At 38.7% G+C, this 24,892-nt stretch overlaps 1 protein-coding gene across 1 annotated transcript in view; it reads right to left on the minus strand.

Moving 5' to 3' along the window:
- The window catches only part of ZFAND3 (zinc finger AN1-type containing 3), a 323,644-nt gene that overhangs the window by 260,769 nt on the left and 37,983 nt on the right, over positions 1–24,892 (minus strand). The gene's annotated exons all lie outside the window — the stretch shown is intronic.

Genomic DNA, 24,892 nt, shown 5'->3' on the forward strand with positions numbered 1-24,892 from the left:
CTGACCTTACTCCTGCTGAAAGTCAGTGACCATGAGGTATCACTCACTGACATTTATAGTGATTTAAGTAAAAATACGGACCTCTTTTCTCCAAGTGACACAGAAAATTCAAAGATCACTGGATAATGTACTACCAAGTAGAGTACACCAGTATCTCAGATACGTCTGTACTCAAAATGTCTGCTTTCAACAATCTTTGGAAGTGTCTTATGAAAACCAGTGGGTGACCTAAATTTTTAGTCAAGAAATCGACAATATGGTTTTATTATGATTACTTTATGGATAAGCCAATATTATAACTTCAAACTTCTCTTTAATTCCAACAAGAATTCAGAAATGTCTAGATAATGTCTTTGAAAATAAGATGCTCTTTTAAATTTTAATTTTTTTTATTAATCATCGAAGAAAAAAAGAGGGGAAGGGTTATCGAGTTAATTCAAAATTCCCTTAAGTACCACACCATGTAACAACATTGAGCAAACTATAGACCAATACTCCTAACTTCACAATATCACCCTCAAATCTAATTTCAGGAAGAAATTTAAAATGTTCAAAGAATGATAACCTCAACCAATCACCTTCTAACAAACTTTTTTGTAAAGCTTGCCTCTAGCTGAATAATTCCAATCAACTCTCTCAACCTGAGGTTGGCAGCGCTGCTGCTGTCTCAAGATTAAATTTAACAACAGGCAGGACTTGCCACTAGAGATGTGGCACTAGGGCTCACAGACCAGAAATTAAGTAAAGCAGTCAGAGATCCAGGGAGACTGAAGGATGAAAGCCCCACTCCCAGTTTCATAGTCTGAGCACAGAAGACATTTTTGCACCCACTATTTCACCACCAAACATGCTGAACCACATTACCTGGACCCACTCCTATTCAACCCTGCTCTCCATTCCCAATGGCAACTCCTGCCTTCGCAGAACCTTTAAACTCTGAACTAAATTCTGAAGCTTTACTTTCAAAGCTTTACTTTTAAATTTACTTTCTTCACTCAAACTGTTCAGACCACACCCGCAAGCCATAAAGTTCCATTTCACATAAAATCTGTTCAAAGATACAGCATTACAGATATTACATGTGAAATAACAGTTTCTAAATTTTCATCAAAAAGGGGAATTCTTCAGTTAAAAAGAAAAGCTAAGACAATGCTTATCTGCAATTACAGATATTGTTTTACCTGAGTTTAAAAAGCATAATTTCAACAGAGAAAAAAATTATATATATATGAAAATGCTGAGAAGCCTTATTTTACATGTGTGTGTATAATTTTCCTGAATTGGTCTTCATACAAAAAAGGCTGTTCAACCCTTGTGCATTGTTGGTACTAATGTAAACTGGTGCAGCCACTGTGTAAACAGTATGGAGGTTCCTCAAAAAACTAAAAATTGAACTACTACATGAAACAGCAATTCCACTTCTGGGTATTTATCTGAAGGAAATGAAATCACTATCCCACAAAGATATCTGCACCTTCATGTTCACTGCAGCATTAGTTACAATGACCAGGCCATGGAAACAACCTAAGTGTATATGAATGGATGAATGGATACAGGAAATGTGTTTTATAGATACAATGGAATATTATTTAGCCATGAGAAAGAGGGTAATCCTGTTATTTGACCCAACAAGGATGGGCCTTAAGCACATTATGCTAAGTGAAATAAGTCAGACAGAGAAAGACAAACACTGTATGATGTCACTTACATGTGGAAACTTAAAAAACAAACAAACTTCACAGATACAAAGAACAGACTAGTGGTTGCTTGGGGGGCGGGGGAGGTGGAGGAGTGGCTGAAATGGGTGGTGAAGGTGGCCAAAAGGTACAAACTTCCAGTTTAAGATAAATAAGTCCTGGGGATATAATGTACAGCATGGTGACTACAGTTAACAATACTGTATTGTATATTTGAAAGTTGCTAAGAGAATAGATCTTAAAAGTTTTCATCCCAAGGAAAAAAAATTTGTACTATGTTTTATGATGGATAGTAAAATTATGGTAGTGATCAGTTCACAGCATATACATATATTAAATCATTGTTGTATACCTAAAACTAATAAAATATTATATGTTAATTATATCTCAGGTTTTTTTTAAAAAAGCTGTTCAATACAGATATAATACACTTGACAATATGCTATATCCCTTCTCCTAACAATTCTTCATCATGTCCCATTGGGAAGAAGAATCTTGCAGGGAAATCTTTAAGCCTTCCCACGTAGAATTATGGTAACTACTTAACAGTTCTCATGTTCAATTAGGAAACCATTACATTGCTTGTCTTAGATCCCCAGATAAGTGTGCAGTTATGGAGAAGGTTATCTGGTAAGAACATAAAGGGAAATTGCTTATATATGTGAATGCAAAAATAAATCATGTAGATAGATTCAGGCCTCAAAGCAAAAGCCCTATTTAATTTTTTATTTAAATTCAAAAACAGAACTTTTAAGTTGTCACTAATCTTAAAATTGATCAAGGTATATGTCTCATTGACCTCATAAACTTTGTAAACATTTACCCTTAAATGACCTTTTCGGAAAGAATAAATGTCTCTAACTTAGTCCTCAATGATTCAGAGAATGCCCTGCACTCATGGAGATTAGTGTATGCCATCAATCCAATCCATCCACCCATTTTAGACAAAAACAATTTGACCTGACAGGAGTCAGCAAATGGTCCAAATGCCACTTGTCCTGGACTGTCTAGTTTGTGTCCCAGAACAGATGGATGCCTAGCCCTAGAGTTAGGCAGTTATTATAATCAAAGCCATGAGCACCCATTTGAAAATATGTTTGATAAATCAATTTGGTTAAACTGGATGAAAATCTGTGAAAGCTAAAGATTTTCAACAATAACGCCAAACAGGTCATTGTTAAAAAGACAAATCAAAGTATAACTTAAAGAATAAAATTAAACTCACACAAAATTTTCTTATGTCATTCCCTCCTTGAGTGCATTCTTTAAAAAGAACTCTGGGCTTCCCTGGTGGTGCAGTGGTTGAGAATCTGCCTGCCAATGCAGGGGACATGGGTTCGAGCCCTGGTCTGGGAAGATCCCACATGCCGCGGAGCAACTAAGCCTGTGAGCCACAACTACTAAGCCTGAACGTCTGGAGCCCGTGCTCCGCAACAAGAGAGGCCACGACAGTGAGAGGCCCACGCACCACGATGAAGAGTGGCCCCCGCTTGCCACAACTAGAGAAAGCCCTTGCACAGAAACGAAGACCCAACGCAGCCAAATAAATAAATAACATTTATAAAAAGAACTCTGAGGCCAGATCCAGACTAAACAGGAAACAGTGCCATATATCAATTATCCCATTTCCCCCAGTGCATTGGTGGGGAAAAGGGGTGCAGAGCAGAACACAACATATTTTCTATCCCCACTACCACTAGGTCAATAAAATTTTAGCAAGCACTAAAAACAGTGAAATTTTAGAATGAAGCTCCAGTTACCCAGACTTAATGGCTACTAAGAAATGTTTGTAAGTAAATTCTGGAGTGTGAAAATCACACATCGTAATACCTATGCTCCATGGCCCTATCCAACTCTCTCTTTAGTTACAGCCAGAGGAGAACAGGCTTCATCTGCACCCAGACATATGCAGGATAAAAATCCTAGAACTTTCATGACTTGTAAATGGAAATGTTAACAATAGTTTTAACCCCTGTAAGTCTTTCTTACTTTATCTGTGAAATGTAGAGTCACACCACACCAGAGGACTAATGTAAGGATTAACTCAATTGAGTGTGTAAAGCTGTTGGGACAGTGCTTTCCACTGTACCCTAAATAAAATACACTAATATTCTACTCTTGGCCTGGAATGTCTGTCCTTCACATCCCCCCTTCTGCCTATCCAAACTACATCCACTCTTCAGAGTCTTTTAAGTCATTCTGATGCCTGGCTTTTAACTTTAACACCACAATGACCTTCCTCATCTTTAACATTCAAATGTGTTTAATATCCAATAGCATTCATCATACTATTTAATGAGACACAGCTCTGAATATTATTTAATATTTCAATGGCATATACTATAGATGTCAAGCAGAGAAGAAGCTCCAAGCCTTCATGCAGTATCACCTCATCCTTCTATGTTCACCACAATGCCTACGAGGGCTTTACAGAAACTAAGCAACATTCAGTAAATAAATGCCGTATGAATGAATGACCAAATAAAGGCACACAAATTACAAGTTGTTGGTTGAAAAAGGTAGCTGACGTGGCTTTTGAGAACACAGAAAAGTAAATTTATGACACATGCTATAACTAAAATCTAGTTTACCTTTTTAAAAAATGCTAAATGAATACCCTCTGGGCCTAAATACCACTGCAAACAAGTTACAAATGAAGAAAAACATAATGCAATCAATTCCTTACCCAAATGACACCTCCTATAACATTAGCCACTTCTACAAAGACTATAAAATTTGACAGATATTCTCAGCTCAGAATTAGTATTCCTCTTTTCCCTAATTCATTGTATTTCTAAAGAGTCAGCCAGTGGGGGGAGTGGGAGTTCATTAACAATGTAGTCACATAATACTAACGGCTAACAAATTTTTGAAATTGTGGAAATTTTTTTAAATTAAATTTCTGAATATTAATCACAAGAATCACCAGTGCCCACGTACTTATAAATTATAATATTTCATAATATTATTTCTATATCATGTAAATACTCCATTAAACTGTCACTCTTCTTACCTCAAGTTCTTCTGGGATATAGAGGTACATTCTAAACAAATAAAATGTAAACGCACATCATTTTTAGAGCCAGAAAAATAAACCAATATTAATCAAAATTCAAATGACAATGGAGAAAAGTCGCTACTTTCTAAAACATTACCCAAACTGACAGAAGTACAAGGCCAGTCTCATAATCCCAGCAGTCACTCATCAATTTAGTCTTCATCTATTTGTTCAATCCCAAAGCCTCACCAGCTGGTCTCCAGGCTGCTATCATAACGCTCCCCCAAAAGCAAACCTCATTTTTAGTCTGTGACCATAATATTCATCAGAAAATAGCTAGGGCCCTGGAAATTATGTATTTCTGAGACACAATTTAAGGAGCATCACAGTCTCTGTTGACAATTACAGACAAGCACAGTTACAAATGGTATGGTGAGGAGGGTACAACAGGGGGATCAACAATAGGGAAATACTGGAAGTTAAGTTCAAATTGCCAAACACAGACAACTCAGATAAAACCTGCTCTAAGCAAAGGTGAGTCATGATTGTCTTTATTAAAAAGGACCGAGACAAACAAAATCTAAATGTAATATCCAAATTTTCTCTGTTCTGCTTAAAGGTACTTCCATACACGCTACCATATTTGATCCCTAAAACAACATTTCTGAAATGCAGGAAACATGCCTATTTTACAGTGAAGAGAATTAAGATGTGGAGAGACTGTGTTACTCAAAATAACAAAGCTAACAAGTGGTGGGGAAAAGATGTTAACTTGGGCTTTCTGGCTGCAAAGGCAAAAAGCTCTATGCATCACAACATGATGTCTTTCTGAAGCCTGGGCTAGAACATTGTATTGGAAATGTGGTTAACCTGCTCCCATAGACAGAGATATTATTTTTCAATAATAGATACAAGAACAATTATATTCCAAGGCACTGGACAAACTAGAAGAAACGGATAAATGTCTAGAAACATACAACCTAACAAAATGAGTCATGAAGGCAGAAAAAGCTGAACAAACCAATTACTAGTAAAAAGATTAAATCAGTAATCAAAATCCTCCCAACAAACAAAAGTCCAGGCATAAATGGCTTCACTTGTGAAATCTACCAAACATTTAAAAAAGATTAATACTGGACTTCTCTGGTGGCACAGTGGTTGAGAATCCACCTGCCAACGCAGGGGACATGGGTTCGATCCCTGGTCCAGGAAGATCTCACATGCCACAGAGCAACTAAACCCATGTGCCACAATTACTGAGCCCACGCACCACAATTACTGAAGCCCGCAAGCCCTAGAGCCTGCGCGCTGCAACTACTGAAGCCCACTCACTCTAGGGCCCACATGCTGCAACTATGGAAGCCCACGTGCCTAGAGGCTGTGCTCTGCAACAAAAGAAGCCACCACAATTAGAAGCCTGCGCACCACAACAAAGAGTAGCCCTGCTTGCCTGCCACAACCAGAGAAAGACCGCACAGAGCAACGAAGACCCAATGCAGCCAAATAAATAAATAAATAATAAAAAAGAATTAACACGAACCCTTCTCAAATTCCTCCAAAATATAAAAGACGGGGGAACACTTCCAAACTCATTTTATGAGGCCACCATCACCTGATACCAAAACCAGGCAAGGACACTACAAGAAAAGAAAACTATATACTATAACTATATAACTATAAACTAATATCGCTAATGATCATAGATGCAAAAATCCTCAAAAAACAAAAAAAACCCCAAAAAATCAGTAAGCCAAACTCAACAATATTATTGAAAGGATCATACACCATGATCAGGTGCAACTTATGCCAGGGATGCAAGGATGACTCAATATCCACTAATCAAAGTGATACAAAAAAATAACTAACTGAAGGATAAAAATCATATGATCATCTCAATAGATGCAGAAAACCAACTCGAAATGGATTAAAGACTTGGACACAGGTCTTAAAACCATAAACTCCTACAAGAAAACACAGGGCGGGCTTCCCTGGTGGCGCAGTGGTTGAGAATCCGCCTGCCGATGCAGGGGACACGGGTTCGTGCCCCGGTCCGGGAAGATCCCACATGCCGTGGAGCAGCTGGGTCCGTGACCCATGGCTGCTGAGCCTGTGCGTCCGGAGCCTGTGCTCCGCAACGGGAGAGGCCACAACAGTGAGAGGCCCGCGTACCACAAAAAAAAAAAAAAAAAAAAAAAAAAAAAGAAAACACAGGGGGTAAGCTCCTTGACATCAGTTTTGTCAATGATATTTGACACCAAAGGCAACAAAAGCAAAAATAAATAAGTGGGACACATCAAACTAAAAAGCATCTGTGCAGCAAAAGAAATCATCAACAGAATGAAATGCAACCTACAAATGGGAGAAAATATTTATGAATCATATATCTAATAACATGTTAATATATATATATATATATATATATATATATATATATATAAAGAACTCATGACTCAGCAAAAAAACCAAACAATTCCCAATTAAAAAATGAGAAGAACTGAACAGACATTTTTCTAAAGAAGACTTGTATTGATAAATGGCCAACAGGTACATGAAAAGGCGCTCAACAACACTAATCATCAGGAAAATGCAAATCAAACTACAAGGCAGGGCACAAGCCTCTTAGACAGCCTCATCCACCAGAGGGCAGACAGCAGAAACAAGAAGAACTACGATCCTGCAGCCTGTGGAACAAAAACCACATTCACAGAAAGATAGACAAGATGAAAAGGCAGAGGGCTAAGTACCAGATGAAGGAACAAGATAAAAGCCCAGAAAAACAACTAAATGAAGTGGAGGTAGACAACCTTCCAGAAAAAGAATTCAGAATAATGATAGTGAAGATGATGCAGGATCTCAGAAAAAGAATGGAGGCAAAGATCGAGAAGATGCAAGAAATGTTTAACAAAGATCTAGAAGAATTAAAAAAGAAACAAACAGAGATGAACAATACAATAACTGAAATGAAAAATACACTAGAAGGAATCAATAGAATAACTGAGGCAGAAGAATAGATAAGTGACCTGGAAGACAGAATGGTGGAATTCACTGCTGCAGAACAGAATAAAGAAAAAAGAATGAAAACAAATGAAGACAGCCTAAGAGACCTCTGGGAAAACATTAAACGCAACAACATTTGCATTATAGGGGTCCCAGAAGGAGAAGAGAGAGAGAAAAGACCCAAGAAAATATTTGAAGAGATGACAGTCGAAAACTTCCCTAACACAAGAAAGGAAATAGCCACCCAAGTCCAGGAAGCACAGAGAGTCCCATACAGGATAAACCCAAGGAGAAACATGCTGAGACACACAGTAATCAAACTGGCAAAAATTAAAGACAAAGAAAAATTACTGAAAGCAACAAGGGAAAAACGACAAATAACATACAAGGGAACTCCCATAAGGTTAACAGCTGATTTCTCAGCAGAAACTCTACAACCCAGAAGGGAGTGGCATGATATACTTCAAGTGATGAAAGGGAAGAACCTACAACCAAGATTACTCTACCCAGCAGGGACCTCATTCAGATTCCATGAAGAAATCAAAAGCTTTACAGACAAGCAAGAGCTAAGAGAATTCAGCACCACCACACCAACTCTACAACAAATGCTAAAGGAGCTTCTCTTAAGTGGGAAACACAAGAGAAGAAAAGGACCTACAAAAAGCAAACCCAAAACAATTAAGAAAATGGTCATAGAAACACATATCAATAATTACCTTAAACGTGAATGGACTAAATGCTCCACCCAAAAGACACAGGCTTGCTGAATGGATACAAAAACAAGACCCATATATATGCTGTCTACAAGAGACACACTTCAGACCTAGGGACACATTCAGACTGAAAGTGAGGGGATGGAAAAAGATATTCCGTGCAAACGGAAATCAAAGGAAAGCTGGAGCAGCAATACTCATATCAGATAAAATAGACTTTAAAATAAAGAATGTTACAAGAGACAAGGAAGGACACTACATAATGATCAAGGAATCAATCCAAGAAGACGACATAACAATTATAAATATATATGCACCCAACACAGGAGCACCTTAATACATAAGGCAACTGCTAACAGCTATAAAACAGGAAATCGACAGTAACACAGTAATACTAGGGGACTTTTAACACCTCACTTACACCAATGGACAGATCATCCAAACAGACAATTAATAAGGAAACAAGCTTTAAAGGACATTTAACAAGCTTTAAATGACACAACAGACCAGATAGATTTGACTGATATTTATAAGACATTCCATCCAAAAACGGCAGATTACACTTTCTTCTCAAGTGCACACGGAACATTCTCCAGGATAGATCACATCTTGGGTCACAAATCAAGGCTCAGTAAATTTAAGAAAACTGAAATCATATCAAGCATCTTTTCTGACTACAACGCTATGAGATTAGAAATCAGTTACAGGGAAAAAAACGTAAAAAACACAAACACATAGAGGCTAAACAATACGTTACTAAATTACCAAGAGATCACTGAAGAAATCAAAAAACACCTAGAGACAAGTGACAATGAAAACACAACAATCCAAAACCTATGGGATGCAGCACAAGCAGTTTTACGAGGGAAGGTTATAGCTATACAAACCTACCTCAAGAAACAAGAAAACGCTCAAATAAACAATCTAACCTCACACCTAAAGGAACTAGAGAAAGAAGAACAAACAAAACCCAAAGTTAGCAGAAGGAAAGAAATCATAAAGATCAGAGCAGAAATAGATGAAACAGAAACAAAGAAAACAAGAGCAAAGATCAATAAAACTAAAAGCTGGTTCTTTGAGAAGATAAACAAAAGTGATAAACCCTTAGCCAGACTCATCAAGAAAAAGAGGGAGAGGACTCAAATCAATAAAACTAGAAATGAAGAAGGAGAAGTTACAACAGACACCGCAGAAATACAAAGCATCCTAAGAGACTACTATTCTATGCCAATAAAATGGACAACCTGGAAGAAATGGACAAATTCTTAGAAAGGTATAACCTTCCAAGACTGAACAGAAAGAAACAGAAAATATGAACAGACCAATCACAAGTAATGAAATTGAAACTGTGATTAAAAATCTTCCAAGAAACAAAAGTCCAGGACCAGATGGCTTCATAGGTGAATTCTATCAAACATTTAGAGAAGAGCTAACACCCATCCTTCTCAAACTCTTCAAAAAAATTGCAGAGGAACACTCCCAAACTCATTCTATGAGGTCATTATCACCCTGATACCAAAACCAGACAAAGATACTACAAAAAAAGAAAATTACAGACCAATATCACTGATGAATATAGATGCAAAAATCCTCAACAAAATACTAGCAAGCAGAATCCAACAACACATTAAAAGAATCATACACCATGATCAAGTGGGATTTATCCCAGGGATGCAAGGATTCTTCAGTATACACAAATCAATCAATGTGATACACCATATTAACAAACTGAAGAAGAAAAACCATATGATCATCACAATAGATGCAGAAAAAGCTCTGACAAAATTCAACACCCATTTATGATAAAAACTCTCCAGAAAGTGGGCACAGAGGGAACCTACCTCAACATAATAAAGGCCATATATGAGAAACCCACAGCAAACATCACTCTCAATGGTGAAAAACTGAAAGCATATCTTCTAAGATCAGGAAGAAGACAACGATGTCTACTCTCGCCACTATTATTCAACATAGTTTTGGAAGTCCTAGCCACGGCAATCAGAGAAGAAAAACCAATAAAAGGAATACAAATTGGAAAAGAAGCAAAACTGTCACTGTTTGCAGATGACATGATACTATACATACAGAATCCTAAAGATGCCACCAGAAAACTCCTAGAGCTAATCAATGAATTTGGTAAAGTTGCAGGATAAAAAATTAATGCACAGAGATCTCTTGCATTCCTATACACTAATGATGAAAAATCTGAAAGAGAAATTAAGGAAACACTCCCATTTACCACTGCAACAAAAAGAATAAAATACCTAGGAATAAACCTACCTAAGGAGACAAAAGATCTGTATGCAGAAAACTATAAGACACTGATGAAAGAAATCAAAGACGATACCAACAGATGGAGAGATATACCATGTTCTTGGATTGGAAGAATCAATACTGTGAAAATGACTATACTACCCAAAGCAATCTACAGATTCAATGCAATCCCTATCAAATTACCAATGACATTTCTTACAGAATTAGAACAAAAAATCTTAAAATTTGTATGGAGACACAAAAGACCCCAAATAGCCAAAGCAATCTTGAGGGGAAAAAAACGGAGCTGGAGGAATCAGACTCCCTGACTTCAGACAATACTACAAAGCTACAGTATAATCAAGACAATATGGTACTGGCACAAAAACAGAAATATAGATCAATGGAATGCGATAGAAAGCCCAGAGATAAACCCACGCACCTTTGGTCAACTAATCTATGACAAAGGAGGCAAGGATATACAATGCAGAAAAGACAGTCTCTTCAATAAGTGGGAAGATCCCACATGCTGCGGAGCGGCTAGGCCCGTGAGCCATGGCTGCTGAGCCTGTGCGTCCGGAGCCTGTGCTCCACAACGGGAGAGGCCGCAACAGTGAGAGGCCCACGTACCGCAAAAAAAAAAAAAAAAAAAAAAAAAAAGATGTGGTACGTATACACAATGGAATATTACTCAGCCATAAATAAAAAAGAACGCAATTGGGTCATTTGTAGAGATGTGGATGGATCTAGAGACTGTCAAAGTGAAGTAAGTGAGAAAGAGAAAAACAAATATCACATATTAACACATATATGTGGAACCTAGAAAAATGGTACAGATGCACCGGTTTGCAGGGCAGAAATTGAGACACAGATGTAGAGAACAAACATATGGACACCAAGGGGGGAAAGCAGCGGTGGGTGGGGGTGCTGGTGTGATGAATTGGGAGATTGGGACTGACATGTATACACTGATGTGTATAAAATGGATGCCTAATAAGAACCTGCTGTATAAAAAAATAAATAAAATAAAAAGAATGTATAAACATTAAAAAAAAACCCACAATGCGGTATCACCTCATGCCTGTTAGAATGGTTATTATCAAAAAGATAGGAGAGGGGAACACGGGAGGGCCACCTGGCCTTCACGCCGTGTGCTGCCACATCAGTGCTTTGCCGCCTTGGTGTCGTGCGGCTGACGACAGGACTTTCACCAAATGTATTTTAAAGTGTTGTCTCACCGGCCACTGGAATTCAGAGCCTTCTTTGCTGACTACAATGCCGTCTGTAACAAGGAAACAGGCCAGCTCTGCCAAGCTGACAAGGAACTCATCATTGTGGTAACCAGTCTGGCCAACAGGTGCTCATATAGTGTGGTTGTTCACAGTGCCTGGTACAGGGTCTTCTCAAAGAAGCCAGTGCTCTCTGACCAGCCGGCCCCAAGCCTGGGCCTGTCAACGCTCCCATTCTGGATCTGCCTCCCTCGACTCTTTCCCTCCAAGACCAGTTGTGAAATGGGTCTTGATCCCCCAGCCAACAGGTTACTCTCTCCTTGTTTCATCCAAAGTCAGGCCTTTTGGGTGTCATGCTAATTCTTCATGCTAATTCATGCACCTCTGTCATGCTAATTCTTCTCAGAGAAATGAACTGAGGATAAAGACACAGTGAACATGGGTCTGTGTGAACTGGAGAAAGTCTGACCTCCCTGCCCAGTAAAAGGCAATGCTGGAATTTGCTCTTGCTATTTCCCGAGCTGATGACATAACAGATGACCATTTCAAAAAGTTCGAGGTGCATGGCTTCAACCAAGAAGATGCCTGGGATATAGCTGCAATTTCAGCTTTTTATGCTATGTCCAACCGCCTTGCTCATTTCGTCAGTCTTGTTCCCAACAAAGAATTCTATTTGATGGGCAGATCCAATGATGTCAAAGACATCAGGAGTGAACCTGCTGCTCCCAAAGTATAAAAGCCTGAACAGAAAGGCCAGTGTTTACATTTCCAGCACATTGCATTATAAGACACCAGTTGGGAAGTAATTTTTTTTAATGTTTAGTCAATGGATAAGGAAGAAAGTAAATAAATTTGTTCCCTGCCTGCTTGATGAGATAGATCCTAAGGGACATGTGATATCTGGGCCTAGGGGAAACCTTTTACGTTTTTACTTTTGCTGTGATCTGAAAGGAGCATCAGGGACAAAGGTGAACATTTTTTAGCTTTTAAAAATAGTGTTGGGCTTCCCTGGTGGTGCGGTGGTTGAGAGTCCGCCTGCCGATGCAGGGGACCCAGGTTCGTGCCCTGGTCCGGGAGCATTCCACATGCCGCGGAGCGGCTGGGCCCATGAGCCACGGCCGCTGAGCCTGCGCGTCCGGAGCCTGTGCTCCGCAGCGGGAGAGGCCATAGCAGTGACAGGCCCGCGTACCACGAGGAAAAAAAATATATAGTGTTACATAGAAATTGGTCTATATAGACTGTGGTTTGAAATCAGTCCCTTGTTAACATGGTGGTATACCAAGGGTCTGAAAGGCAGTGGGTAAATAGAAGCAGGCACCAAGTTCTTCTATCTTTAGTGCCTTCTCCTTTAACCTCCGGTGACTTTTGTTTAAATCATGGTCATCTCAATAGAATTTTAGTCCTTATGTGGTTTATTCTTATTTTAGGTTTTAGTAAAAAATTATTTGGAACAAGAGGGAGCTCATATTTTAAGCAGAAATGTAAGAAAAAACCGACCCTGACATTACTAAGCAACTCGTTCTGCGTGTCACAACCACTGCTGCCTTATGTGTGCGGCTGCCTTAACTTTGCAGGAGTCATTTTCATTATCTAGCTGATAGAGGTACATGCAAACCTACAAAATGTTTTTGTTTCCACTTGACTTCTTTGGATTCTCTAAATTGCTAGTGAACAATTCTTAATCAGTTTGGGGGCGATAGTGAGTCAATTTTGAATTGCCTGAACTGTGAAACCTGATTATCTTGAGACAGCACAACTCTTGCTGCAGAGCTTATGTTTTTCTGCTGGAACTATATCTTAAATACCTTGGATTATGTAACCTTTTAAAACTGACTTTTGAGGGGAGGAGGCAGGGGCATAAAAAAGAAAAAAAAAGAAGACAAGAGACTAAGTATTGGTGAGGACGTGCAGAAAAGCTAATGCTTGTGCACTGTTGGTGCAGCCATAATAGGAAACAGTATAGGGGTTCCTCAAAAAATTAAAAATTGAACCACTGTACAATCCAGCAATTCCACTTCTGGGTATATATCCAAAGGAAATGAATACAGGGTATCAAAGAGATATTTGCACTCCCATGTTCACTACAGCATTATTCACAACAGCCAAGATATGGAAACAACCTAAGTGTCCATCAAGGAATGAATGGAAAAAGATCATGTGGTATATATACACAATGGAATATTATTCAGCCATGAGAAAGAAGGAAATTCTGCCATTTGCCACAACACTGATGCACCCTGACAGCATTATTCCAAGTGAAATAAGCCAGACAGAGAAAGCTGAATACTGCATAGTATCACTTACATGTGGAATCTGAAAAAAAAAAAGTCAAAATCAGAAAGTAGAAAAGTGGTTGCCAAGGGCTTGGGAGTGGGAGAAATAGGGACAGGTTGGTAAAAAGGTACATAAAAATAATCATAATCATAATAGAAGAAACATGTATAAAAGTCAATGTGACATGCCCAATGCTGGCTCTGGTAGCATATCTATTCTTTCTAGTTCTTCCAGTCCAAAGAAATGACAGTGCAGTTACTGGCAAACTCAAAAATAACGTTTGCAGCAGGGAACTGTAAACACAAAAGAGCCGATTAAGCATTAATAGCTCCTCGCGGAATAAACATATTGGTCTTCAAAGCACTACATAAAGGACTGTTCTAAAACAACAGCTTAACCTTTTATACCTTTTCTTTACCTAGTTTAACAAACAGGTTTCACAGTGTGAGAAAAGTTGGACAGCAATATATGCCATTCAAGTTCAAATCAACGAATACAAATATGTAACAGGATGTGTTTTATAATCAATGCCTTGCTTTTTAGTCATCTAGATGGGAATATAGGCTTTTGTTATATATTTGCAAATTAAAAATTTTTAAGAAAAAACTACCCTCCACCGTCAGAAGCCATTGTCTTTCATAAGCCTAAAACCTCAAGAAGGACAGATTTCAAAGCCATAGAATACCCCACAATCTATTCAAATGCTAGTTTGTTTTGTTTTAAATCTTATTCAAACCTTTGTGCATTTCAAGTCTGCCTCTTCCCACCACATCTTGGCATTCTGGTGAGAAGTCTCGAAGGCCCTCAGTATCTGCTGCAAACCATCTAAAATTTACGATCCTCCCCCCCTAGAAAAAATGCCCCCAGAGGTTCTTGTGGCATAAAGTTGCCTGTGTATCAGTGAAGTTGACCCAGCTATTGCAGTTGTGTCAGACTGAACCAGGGATTGGTGCACCAGCCTAAGGCAGCCATGGATTAACTGAACAGCTAGGGTCCAACTTGGTCCAAAGAGGGTAACTGCACAGAGAATGGTGACAAATATATTCAGACCCTCCCATACAATTAGGGCACAGAGAAGGCAGTCACTGGAGATAAGGCAGTGCTCCAAGTGATTCTAAGCTGTCCATGAGGCCTACTCCATATTCTAGCCTGAAAAGGATTAGGACCCTGAGTGAATACACAGTTAACAAGCAAATAATATCCTACGCTACTGCACAGTCCCAATCCTGAAGGCATCTCTTCTGCACAACCCAGAAAAGTCTAATACAACTGATCTACTTCTCTAGACACAACATGTTCCAGTCATCACACCCATGGACTTGGTCACTGAAGAGCCAAGCCTTCACACACACCTTTGTGCTCCTCTGGCAGGAGAGGTGGGTAAAGCTGCAGTGAGACCCTTCCAATTACCTAAAATTCTCTCTCATCACAATAATTCATAAAGTAAGCCTGAGCTGCTTGACAATCACCTCCTTCAAGAAGACTTCTCCAACTGATCCAAATGACATTAAAATTACTTTATTCTGTGACCCCCTCCATTTAGTTTTTTCTATAAATCACACATCATTTCAATCAACTTGAGATTCAGTCCAACCTCCAATAACACAGAACTTGACTCATCTTAAACATTATCTGAAATTTGCTGGGCCTCAATTTTTTTTTAATAGAGACCTTTATTCCCATATGGTTTGACTGGTATATTTATTTATAATTGTTTCCACAGAACGATGTTCTTCAGATCCACTAGTAAAAAGCATTTGTCGGGCTTCCCTGGTGGCGCAGTGGTTGACAGTCTGCCTGCTGATGCAGGGGACACGGGTTCGAGCCCTGGTCTGGAAGGGTCCCACATGCCGCGGAACGGCTAGGCCCGTGAGCCACAGCTGCTGAGCCTGCGCGTCTGGAGCCTGTGCTCCACAACGGGAGAGGCCGTGATGGTGAGAGGCCCGCGCACTGCGATGAAGAGTGGCCCCCGCTTGCCACAACTGGAGAAAGCCCTCGCACAGAAACGAAGACCCAACACAGCAAAAATAAATAAATTAATTAATAAACTCCTACCCCCAACATCTTCTTAAAAAAAAAATCAGTAATATAAATTTTTAAAAAAAAGCATTTGTCTCCCCAATACAAGGCAAATAAACTAAAGTCTATATCATGTCTATTCTTTTATATGTTTCCCCAAATCCAAGGCTGTTTTAACCTCAACAAGTGAACAATTTTGTTAATAAATATAATACTTATCCTAATAAGATTATTTCGAAGGATATTTGAATATGGGATATTTTTACTATTCCATTATTCTGGATTTTCTAATACAGCTGCACAAAAATGTAAAAAGGACAGTTATAACCATGGATTGCATTTTAGGTGCAGTATTTACTATGTTAATTAACATTATAAAATATATCCTTACAGGGCTTCCCTGGTGGCGGAGTGGTTGAGAGTCCGCCTGCTGATGCAGGGGACGCGGGTTCGTGCCCCAGCCGGGGAAGATCTCACATGCCGCGGAGCGGCTAGGCCCGTGAGCCATGGCCACTGAGCCTGCGCGTCCGGAGCCTGTGCTCCGCAACGGGAGAGGCCACAACAGTGAGAGGCCCGCGTACCGCAGAAAAATATATATATATCCTTACAAAATTATTGCATATAAACAAATGAGATATATATATATAATTATTTACAAAGCACAAAGGTATTAGGCAGCAACATAATGCAAAATATCAAGAGAACAAAATCAGAATGTGCCCTAAGGAATTTAGAACTTAACAGACGACCTAAGGTAAGTATGAACAGTATGCCTGTGGAGATGAAGGGTACCCTGACTAAAAGGAAGAGAGATAAGGGAAAGTGAAAGTCAGCAGGTGGTATTTGCTTCACTGCATAGGTAGTGTTTTGAGTGTTATCTGAAGCAGTCAAAAAAAGCTAAATATGTTAAATACTGAAAGAAGCAGGTATCTGGCATAGCTAGAAGAGGAATATTAGGTGCTGAGAAAGGAGAGTAACGTGAATCCAAGAAGAATGCTCCTACAAGAAGCCATACAGATGAGCTGACAGAAAATAAGAACAGAGAAGAAACAAAATCAATACCAAAGATAACACAAGGAAGGGCTAGGTCTAAAAGAGGGAGACTAGAATAAAGACAGTGGGTTACAGATCATCCTCGTGTGCGATGCCGGAGTTCAAGAAGAGTATAATGCAGTATTATGCATGATTATGAACAATGCCATTATTTTACAAAGTTTCTATCCAGAAAGAAAATTCTTCATATTTATTCCTCAGAATGAGGCAGCAATCATTACAAAGTACATTAAGTGTGTATATTCATAATACATAAAGTTTTACATATGCTCTCCCACTTCAAAATGCAACCCAGATTTTAAATGCATTAAGTCACTGCAGCCTGCCACCCCGAAAAAAAAAGGAAAGAAAGAAAGAAAAGGTAATGCTTTTCATCTAACAAAAATCAGACAGGGTACTTGCTCTCTCCTCTCTTCAAATTTTAACCTTTGAAGCAGGTATCTCTGGTTAAGAAAAAATTCCTAATATCAAAACCAAATTCCTTTCCTCTTTCATTAGGTTCAAATTGCTATCAAAGAATTAGTATGACTGAAAAAAATTTTTAATTAACAGTTGAATTAAATTATGGACATAAAATTCAACTGTCACAGAATCCAAAGTAATTCCCTCAGTGCAATCTTCCAGAAAGCAGGATTTTAGATGGTTGATATTAGAGAAGATCACCAGAAATTGGAAAGGAGATTCAATGGGCATTTATATCATGATCCAGCAAGATCCTGAATGCTTCACCAAAGAACTATTATATTTCTCTTGTGAACCTCAAACTTCTAATAGCTTGCCTTCTAAAATGCTCTTATTACTAATTTATTGGCTTTGGCTTTTTTAGACCAAAATATGTAGAACTGCAGAAGCTTCTGATCAGCACAACCATAATTAAGTGATACAATTTTAGGCCAGCCCAGTCCTCATAAAAGAAAAAGAGAAATAAAAAAATTTTTTTAATTTAAGCTTGACATTTTAGCCTATGTAGTCTCTCATTAATATAGTAGTTAAGAGAGAGTTCGGGAATCAAACTCTTCTCTTACAATCCTGACTGATCTTGGGCGAGTAACTTAGATCTAAGTCTGTGCCCTCATGTATAAAATATAGGTATCACTAATACCTACTCACAGAGTTGTTAAGGCTGAAAGGAGACAATACATGTAATATTCTTTGAACACTGCTTCACAAATAGAAAATATTCAGTGAAAGTTTTAGTCACTTTTCACATTTGTTTAGCTTTAAAATGCATTAAAACAACCTAGGGACCTCCATTACCACCTCCAAGAACCTCTAAGGAGTACAGGGACCTGAGATTTTATAATCATGCCCTAATATGTCCCTCCACTACATTTTAAAATTAAATCAATATATGCGCTTTTTACCTGAATTTATGTCTCCCTAAAGATGGCACATTCAGAAAAATATTTTGTCTGTTGATTTCTATCTGGTGGACTTACAGCGGGTTAGAACACTATAAATGGCAAAGAACCATAAAAGCCGTATTTTTGTGTGTTTGAGTTTCCTATTCTGAACATACATTACTTTTGTAATCAGAAAAAACAGATGTTGTAAGATTAGTGTTTTCCCTCAATAATTTATTTTGGCAGTCAGGAATTTTTATGCAATCTACTTATTTATCCAAGTGCCTAATAAAATAGATTCTTAGAGGTTTTAGTATTTTCTTCCTACTTCTTACATATTACATTGCTCACAAGCAAAGACCTGGAAACAAAACACATTTACTAAACCATATTATATAAGTAAATTTTATATATCAGAAGTTCCCTTCTAGAGTACAATCTATTTATAATTCAATCGTTTGGACCTCAGAACTCATTTTCCCTTAAAAGCAATGTTGTAAGTATGGCTGAAGTTCCTAGATTAAGCCAGAAAGATTATTTAGCCATATTATTACTGAATTCTAGTAACAGGATTATTGACCTAGGTTTCAAAATCCAGGGTCAAGCCATACAATAGAAAGAAACAGAAGTTTTAAAAAAATCCAGCTTCTTTTATGAAGCTCAGGAATATCCCTTGGCAATTTTCTTAAATAGGCAGCTTGCTTTGCTATCTTTTGACTGCCCTCTAGTTTGTGCCCCCCTGCTCTCATGCTGCCCCTTGTGCCCACCTATTACAGAACTCCATCCAAACCTGGTCTCCCATGATGCAATCTTACCCAGTCCTCTTTTCCCAACTATCCTACCAATGTAAGTGATCACATTTAGATATTAAATATAGAGTAATATGAATGAACCAACTCACACTGAACCCCTTAATTCTAAGCTGGAGCATTTCTGGTCATATAAAATGAAGTGAAATATTCAGGCCACATCAAAACAGACATTACTGACCTACAAGAGAACCAGGCACAATCAAATTTTCACAACTCTTTTTATATTCTTCTTTCTAAGCCCACCAGGTTTCGAAAAGTACTAAACCCGTCAAAGACATGTACAGTGAAGAAAAGATTAAAAGCAGAGAGTGGACACCCTTTGAGAAACTTAAAAGTTTAGAAAATGCAGTACACAAAGAACATGTTAAATTAAAGAACTATGATTTAGTTTAAATTAAGACCAAATGCTAAGGGAACACAAAAATTATGTCTTAAGCGACATTATAAATACAAATGACCCCTGAACTATGTGGGGTCAGGAGCACTGACTGACTCTATGTGCAGTCGAAAATCTCCGTATAATTTACAGTCAGCCATCCGCATCCGGAGATTCAACCAACCAGAGCTTATGTAGTACTGTAGTATTTACTACTGGAAAAAAAATCTGCATATAAGCAGACCTGAGCAATTCAAACCCGTGTTGTTCAAGGGTCAACTGTATATGAGTAGGAGGCAGAAAGACATTCCAGGAAAAGAGATAATAAGAAGGCAAGGAGTTTAGAAAAAACAAGACAGGTGCATGAGGTGATAAAGATACCACACTGGGTTAAAAAAGGAAAGGAACATGGTTTTGATCTGGAGGTATATGGGACCAAGTAGAAAAAAAAGACTTCAAGTAAACAGTACAGTACAGAATTGAACAGACCAAAAACTGGACCACTTCCAGGTAATCCTTTGTTTTGGAGAATGTCCTATATATTGTAGGATGTTTAGCAGCATCCTCGGCCTCTACTCACGTGATGTCATTAACACCTCTCTCCACTAAGTGATAACAGCTAAAAATATCTCCAGACATTCTCACATGTCCTCCAGGGGACAAATTCAACCTGCTTTAAAGAATCAATCTTTAACCAAAAAGCCCCCAATAAAGCAAAAAATATATTAAGCTACGAAAGGAACCAAAGCAGGAAATGTGCAACTACGCTAAAACACTAACTGGTCGATCCCCGAGCACCTGAGTATTCTAAGAAACCAATTTTTCCTAATAGCTGAGAATCTATCCTTGTAAGTACCAAGTATCTCTTTTTTCCAATTGTAACTCTCTTGGACAGAGAGGGTTTTTTAATTTTTATATATTTTATATAAAATATTATAATATTTTTATTTTTATATATGACCTTGCCTTAAGCAAGAATTATCAAAGAAAATTTTAACTCTATTTTAAGATTCAGGGTCATTGTGAAATCCATTCATAACTGTATTATAAGACTTTGAGATCTTCAGAGAATATTATAAGTAAGGAACAACAACAGTTTTATGTGGTTCAAGGAAAGTACATGTGGATAGAACTGGGTAATTAGGTAAAACAGTATAGTCTGGAGTCAGACCAAGAAGTTTGAATTTTATCTCTAAGAGTAAGCACTCATCCTGTTCTTTTGGTGGGTAAATAACATAAACAGGTCTGTTTTCCGAAGATCATAAATGAATGAATGAGAGAAAGACCAGAACCCAGTAAGAAGCTCCATTTAGACATAACAGGCCAAGCAGAAGGCAGAGGCTGCCTGACCTAGGGTGGCAGTGATGGCAAGGAGGGAGAGAAAAATATAAAATATAGCTGGAAGATCCGTAGCTGGTGAACTACGGATGAAAAACGGAGGGCATATAAAGGGTCAAAGATGACACTGGCTTCCGGCTACGTAAATATAACTAAGACTGGGAAAACAGTAAAAGGACCTCATTTCCAAGGAAAAAGATAATGAGCTAGATTTGGGTTTTAAGGTCTAGCCTCGTGAACTCAGTAACCTAGGCTTTATTTAAGCAAGTCAAGTTAAATTTCTACTAAATTTCACCCTCAGTGAAGAAAAATAACACACATCCAACTTACTTGTGAAGATTAAATAACACAGTAAAAGCATTCTGGAAAGAACCAGTCTAGTATAAGAAATGACTATTCCTTTCCTCTTTTTTTTATTATTCCTGGCAAAGCTACCACTAAGTACAAGCTTCATGGGGTACCTTCATTTCCCTATTGCAAATCTTTCCAATCACCCTAAAATAATTCACATTCAAGCCACCAACAGCTTCTTCCTGGACATTTCCGTTCCACTGTACTGGATGTTTTATTTCACCACTGTGTTTCACCTCTGCCTTGACATCCTTTACAGCATGTTTTAGGAAAACTACAATAAGGATATTAATTCTGAAAGTTTCTTTTCCATTAACACATTTTTCATCTCTATGTGTTTCTTCTACTCTATCTTGTCTATTCTACTTCCTAATACCCCAGTCCTACTTCAAATCTGCACTACATACTTCAATAGCCTCATAAGCCTCCAACTTTTTCCAAAAAGTTAAAAAAATAATTCACTCCACTACACTCCCCCTCCCAAAACAAAAAAATCCTCCTGGCTGTGAAGGTCTGACTCATCTGGACAAAAGGAGAATCACTGAGGTAAACGTGTGTTCCTCTTTGTATTAAGCCTCAAGAGAGAAAAGATTTGTAGAAAGTTGGAACATCATACTCTCTCCCTCCCAAAAGAACCTCCAAAGCTGACTCAGACTTTGTAAAGAAAATGTGAAGTTTTACAAACAGTAAGAAAGCGTGGGTAGGAAAAAAGGAAGAGAACTCAAAATATAGAAAACTAGATGACTACAACACACAACCCACCAGAGTTGGTTATATGTTTCACTGGACATGTCTCATGGCCTGTATCTACCATCATGCCCTTCAAGAGTAACTGCCCACCAGAAAAATTCCTGTTTAGATGAAGGATGGATACCAGACACCCCGATGGCAAAAGGAAATCAGAAAACATCCATATGTCGTCAGAGGTGAATCAATCAGATAATCCCTCAAAGGAGCTTACTAAAGTTGCCAAAGTGTGGTCCCCAGCGGAGCAGCATCAGCATCCACATCACAAGCAAGGGAACTTGTGGGAAATGCAAATTATTTGGCCCTATTCTAGGAATAGGGCCTAGCAATCAGGTGACTGTGACACACCCTGAAGCTTCCCTATTATTAAGATCCTCTGAGCCTCCTTAAATCCCGGTTTATTAAGTATACCATGGAGCTTGCACTTGGATTAATGTTGAGATTTCCCGGTATCCTTGAATACCTAGAATAGTGCCTGACACAGAATGCCTGACTCAATAAATGTTTGTTGAATGAACGAGCGAACGGCCTTAAAATAAACTTTACCCCTTACTAAACTACTGTTAATGGAATTGTTTCTTGTAACCAAAGAATCTTAATTAGGCAATGTGCATGGGGAGTGGGGGCAGGGTACACACAAGATGGCCAAAGTCATTTGGAGCTAGTCCATGGGGACGTAGAGAGAGCTAGAACACTGTTTTGTGAAGAAAAAGCTAAGAAACATACCCTGTCCAAAAGAAAAAGTGAAGGAATTTCAAGGGGCAAAATTGAGAATTTAATAACAGGGTCAAGGAAACTGCAGCTATAAGGGACTGTGCTTTGACCTTGTACAAGCTCTGAGGCCAAAATAGGAAACTGCCATGCTTTTTCAAGAACCTAGGAAGTTAATAAATAAAGACTTTGACCTCTGTCTCAATGAGAAGTGAAAAAGTCTATGTATCTAATGATTTACCTGATCTGTATGTAATTTGTACCTTAAGATTCCACCACACCATGGAAATAATTTATACCTTTTAACTTTGCTGTAGCTGACAGATCAGGGACATAACCATCAAAAATATGAGTGGCCAGACTAAATTCAGAGAGCTCTCAGAAGCAGAATTCTACCCTCTTCCCTATCCCTATTGATCCTCTGAATATTGACAGCAGAAATTTACTCCCAAAAAGGCAAAAAAAAAAAACAAAAACAAATGAAACTTTTGGGGGCCCAGGGGCAGGGGGCTGCCTCTACTTTCAAACCCCTGAACTCCAATTCTCTGTATGTCACAGAAGGATTCTTCTTTCTCAAATGCTGTATTAATAACATTATATGTCCATCAACAGATGAATGGATAAAGAAGATGTGGCACATATATACAATGGAATATTACTCAGCCATAAAAAGGAACGAAACTGAGTTATTTGTAGTGAGGTGGATGGACCTAGAGACTGTCATACAGAGTGAAGTAAGTCAGAAAGAGAAAAACAAATACCGTATGCTAACACATATATATGGAATCTAAAAAAAGAAAAAAAAATGGTCAGAAGAACCTAGGGGCAAGACAGGAATAAAGATGCAGACCTACTAGAGAATGCACTTGAGGATACGGGGCGGGGGGGGAAGGGTAAGCTGGGACAAAGTGAGAGAGTGGCATGGACATATATACACTACCAAACGTAAAATAGATGGCTAGTGGGAAGCAGCCGCACAGCACAGGGAGATCAGCTCGGTGCTTTGTGACCACCTAGAGGGGTGGGGTAAGGAGGGTGGGAGGGAGGGAGATGCAAGAGGGAAGAGATATGGGGACATATGTATATGTATAACTGATTCACTTCGTTATAAAGCAGAAACTAACACCATTGTAAAGCAATTATACTCTAATAAAGATGTTAAAAATATATATATATTATAGTCCCTCAGAGGCCTCCTAATGAGACCACCTTCCAATTGTCTTATAAATCATATTTAAATTACTAACCATGGTCTTTTTTGAAGGGGGGTGGTATTCTACCTCTCTTATTTCCCACCAAACCCCCACTTATGCCCTCTACCGCATTAAATAACTCTATCACCCATAAGATGCATCACCCTCACGCAGGCTACATGAGGGCAGGGACTTGTATCCCCAGTGCTTAGAACCATGTCAGGCACAAAATGAACAGTAGAGTATGTGTTAATTGACTGACCCCCACTCCCACTCCTAATCCCAGTTTTGTTTTGTTCTTTTAATCTCTTTATTAATCTCAGTCTATCCTTCCTCAGCTCACCTCTTCCAAAAAGCCTCTCCTGACTGGCTCCAAGGAGCTGAAAGAAAACCATCTTGCTTCTGTTAGTAATTATGTACAACTATTACTGGTCATGTTTCAATCACCTATGTTTTATTCCAATCTATCTTCCGTTTTCGATAAGATACTCAAGGGCTAAAAGCAAGCCCCTAATGAAGTAGTAAACCTGCCAAGGCTGTGCCCAGGGTGAATGCAATGTTCTCTCTCATAATCCATTGCTCAACTTGCTAATTAGACACAACACAGCCACTTCACCCGCAGCAGGCAGTAGTGGCAGCAGCACGGAGGAGGAGAAGGGAGCAGAGAGGAAGGGATTTGGCAGAGAAAGAGACCACATCTAGATGAGACTATGGGAAAGGAGGGGGAAGGGTAGCAGGACCCAGAAAGTCTCACTCACTCTTTCCTTGGGACCATCATAATCCCTCCC

This window comes from Delphinus delphis, chromosome 10, assembly GCF_949987515.2.
Source record: "Delphinus delphis chromosome 10, mDelDel1.2, whole genome shotgun sequence".
In the NCBI taxonomy this organism is placed as follows: domain Eukaryota; kingdom Metazoa; phylum Chordata; class Mammalia; order Artiodactyla; family Delphinidae; genus Delphinus; species Delphinus delphis.